We start from the raw sequence: 4180 nt of genomic DNA on the forward strand, positions 1-4180 counted from the left end.
CACAGGCATCACCACATTATCAAGGCCAAGATGCCACTCAATGATAAGGGTTAAAGAGTGTACAGTAGAAAGTGGACAATATAGTAATCATTAGTAATGAAAATTCGGTAAATTTGATAACTTATATGGAACGGCTCATCAAGAACTTATTTACGTTAGACTTGAACACAACCATATTGTAGTTAGCCGGAAAGCAGGAAAACGGAAGACAATTCCACAGGCGTGCAGTTCTAAGAAAGAAGCTTTTTTCATGGAATCTACGTTTAGGTTTAGGCACAGATAAAGAGTGGGGGAAATTATTGATAGTGTTTTCAGCTAGACGAGTATTTCTTGTGAAAGTTAGGCGAGGGGACCATAAACTGAAGCTCAGTCGAACACTTTCCATGAAAATAACGATACATCAGAGACAAACTCGCAACATCTCTTCTGTGAGATAGAGGTTGCAAGGAAGAGAAAAGGACATCTCCTACGAGGTTACGAAGTCTATTTTGAACTCTATCAAGGCAGGAAAAGTCCTTTCTAGTAGCTCCTGCCCAGATGTGGCAACAGTATTCCATCCTTGGATGTACCTGGCTCTTATATAGATAGAGAATTGCATCAGCAGTGAGATATCTACTGGATCGATAGAAATATCCCACCATTTTTCGAGCAGCCTTGGCAACAGATTTGATGTACGTATTCCATTTAAGATCAGGAGTAACGGTCAAGCCCAGAAGCTTGTCAAAACTTGAGGCCTCCTCAAGACGAGAGCCATTCATTTCAATTAATGCCAGATGTGGATCAGAATGTTGATGATGTAAAGAGAGAAGCTTGGTTTTAGATGCATTAAAAGTAGCCAGCCACTCCTTTCCCCATTGTACTATGTGCTCAAGATCAGAGGAGAGAGAATCGGAGAGAACTTGGTCGTTTACTGTCTTAGATGTGCTAACATAAATTGTAGTGTCGTCAGCATAAATGTCTACAAATGATGTAAGGATGTGATTTGGAAGATCATTAATGTAGATCAGCTTCAGTGGCCCAGGATGGACCCCTGAAGGACACCAGCATTAATACTGTGATCTTCTGATTTTTGCCCCTCAACTACTACTCTTATGAACCTATCAGAAACAAAATGATTTAATAATTGAGAAGACATTTCCAGCTATACCATAGCTAGAGATCTTGTGAAGTAAACCTTTATGCCATACCCTATCAAAGGCCTTAGATATGTCAAGAGCAATTTCCCTAGAAAGCATTAGCTACTTTTATTTTCTCTACCGCTCCCCTCGACCCAGTACTGCACCATAATGAAGAAAGTCTCTGACAGCATAGACACAGCACTACCCCTCGACACTAGCGCACAAGTACATGTATTTGGTGACTTTAATGTCCACCACAAAAAGTGGCTTAGATTCTCTACTTACACAGATGCAGCGGGCAGCACAACACATAGCTTCTCTATATCTCACTCCCTATCACAAATGGTTACGTTTCCAACCCGTTTCTCTGACCAGCAAGAACAACACGCATCACTTCTAGATCTGTTTCTGACTACAGTTCCTGATGATTGTGTAACGAATGCTGACAGCCCACTGTGGAAAGCTGATCATGCAGTGATAATGGTAGAAATCGCCCTAAACTCTAAACCCAAAACTGAAGAGCCAGTGCTCAAAACAACGAGGTATTACCAAAAGGCTGACTGGGAAGCCATCAGAGATCTTATCAGAGATGCCCCATGGGGAAATATTTTTTTATCTTCCTGCTGAACAGTGCGCAAATGAAACCACTGAATGGTTCAAAACGGCAATTGAATTTTATAGCAAGCCCCACTCTCCCCAATGGTTTACTTCTACTTGTGCAACTGCCATTGCTCAAAGGCAGCATGCATACCGCAGATTTAACTGACATAAATCCAGTTTAAGCAGACAGAAGTATATAGAAGCTAGACGTAACGTTAAGAAAGAAATAGTGACAGCTAAGAGAGAATTTACTGAAACCATTAAAAAACGCATCGAAGCACAAAAAATTAGGAACTCGTGACTTCTCGAAAATCTACAACAGTGTAGTAAATAATGGGCAATCAACAATTCCCCCACCAACCAACAATGACGAGGTTGTTTGCTCAGCAACCGAGAAGGCTAACATGCTTGCCAGTCGGTTTGCCTCAAACTCCACATTGGACCCTTCCAATCACCCCTACCTGACTTTGCGGACAAATGCCACGCTAGAGGATCTGAAAATCACCCCTGCTCAGGGGCATGCAATTATAAAAAATTTAAACACACCAATTAATTAACTCACATTTCATCATTTTTCGTAATTCTTGGAAATGTTACTAATTTCGACAATAATTTTTCATAATTTAAACACACCTTATTGCACTCTCTGACAAAAATGATAACTTTGATATATATCCTGGGCTGATTATTTAATTACAAACACACGAATCAAGTAGCTCACATTTCATAATTTTTCATACTTCTTTGATATGTTACTAATTTCGACAATAATTTTCATAACTTTAACCCAATATGTCGCTCCCCCTTACTTAAATAATAACTTTTATTATTTGCCTGGGCTGATTATTTCATTACAAATGCATCAATCAATTCCGGGTATTCTCATAGTATATATGTTCCACCTATCTTATCCAATACCGGGTGACGCCGCATATTCTGCTAGTATATATCTTTCACCCGCCTCATTCGATCCCGGGCAACACTGGGTATTCTGCTACTATATGTTTTCCCCCTATCTCATTCAATACTGAGCGATTCTTTCTGCGTGTATATATTTGCACTTATCTCATTCAAATCCGGGACTGACTTCATGTCAGCCACCCCACTATTAAATATATACATGAAATGAAGTAATGTTTAAAACGTAAACCGTTTCAGCCATTTCTGGGACTGACTTTATATTCCCAACCCACTGCTAAAAATATACATGAAATAATGTAATGTCTAAATAGTAAACTATTTCAGCCCTTTCCGGGACTGACTTCATATCCCCCACCCCATTGTTATAAATATACATCAAATGAAATAATGCGTAAGCGGTTTAGGCCATTTCCTGGACTGATTTCATATACCCTACAATACTGTTTAAAATATACATGAAATAAAGTAATGTTTAAATCGTAAATGGTTTAAGTCATTTCCGGGACTGATTTCATATCCCGTAACCCACTATTTAAAAAATACAAATATACTTGAAATAAAGTAATGTTTAAATCATAAACTGTTTCAGCAGCTTTTCGAAATTAATACATAAAAACATTAACACGGTTAGAGATTGGGCAACCAATTGCTTCAACATGAATTTCTGAGTGTAATATCAATCTCAGCATTCCAGTGACTTACCCCCCCCCCCTTTTTGTCTTGGTTAATGGAGGAGAAATTCTTCATTACTGATACGATTTTTAGTTTTTGTTACTGACCAGAATGCCTCTTTTGGGGAGCTGGTTACCCCCCCCCCCACACACACAATTTCTAACCGACCTCATGTCAAACTCTGCCCTTGTGGGGAGGCAAGTAAACAACAACAACAACAACAACAACAACAACAACAACAACAACAACAACAAAAAATAACCAGAAGGGACATTTTTCAGAGCATCTTATAATTATCAGAAGAGACATTTTTATTGCATTTTATAATTAATCAGAAGGGACATTTCCACGGCATTTTGTAATTAAATCAGAAATTACTTTTCTCAATTACTTCTGTAATATTAAAACTTTGTTACATTAAATAAAGTACCTATTTACAATCCCTCCCCAGGGGACATATTTAGATACCAGGGTCGTTTTTTAACGTGGAGAAAAGGAACCAAAAATTGTCTTAGTCGTAAAGGATTTCTCCTCCACTTAGAGAGAAGAAATTGAAATGTAGCGTCTGAAGAACAGATACTACACTTTGATCTTGGCCAAAAGGCCAAGAAGAACAAATCATTTTTATTAGCTTTGTCTCAACAGCGACACCAATTTTTTCTTTGCTGGATGTACACAAAAGAACACACACGCTATCGTATTAATATATAGATGATGATGATCATCATCATCATCATTATCATAATAATAATAATAATTGTAAATTAACACTCGGTTAAACCCCCCATTGCAAAATGGATTATTATTTCTATAGGTGATCATGTGTGAAAGAAACCCTTAAAGAAAAAAAAACTTGACGGAAAGAAAAA

The 4180-nt window shown here is 38.0% G+C and overlaps 1 pseudogene; it reads right to left on the reverse strand.

Moving 5' to 3' along the window:
• Positions 1-3713: 3713 nt before the first annotated feature.
• On the reverse strand, positions 3714-3927 carry LOC145240489 (U2 spliceosomal RNA; annotated as a pseudogene).
• Between the last annotated feature and the right edge of the window lie 253 nt (positions 3928-4180).

The sequence above is a fragment of the Euprymna scolopes genome, chromosome 19 (assembly GCF_053919585.1).
Source record: "Euprymna scolopes isolate OS-2025 chromosome 19, ASM5391958v1, whole genome shotgun sequence".
Taxonomy (NCBI): Eukaryota; Metazoa; Mollusca; class Cephalopoda; order Sepiida; family Sepiolidae; genus Euprymna; species Euprymna scolopes.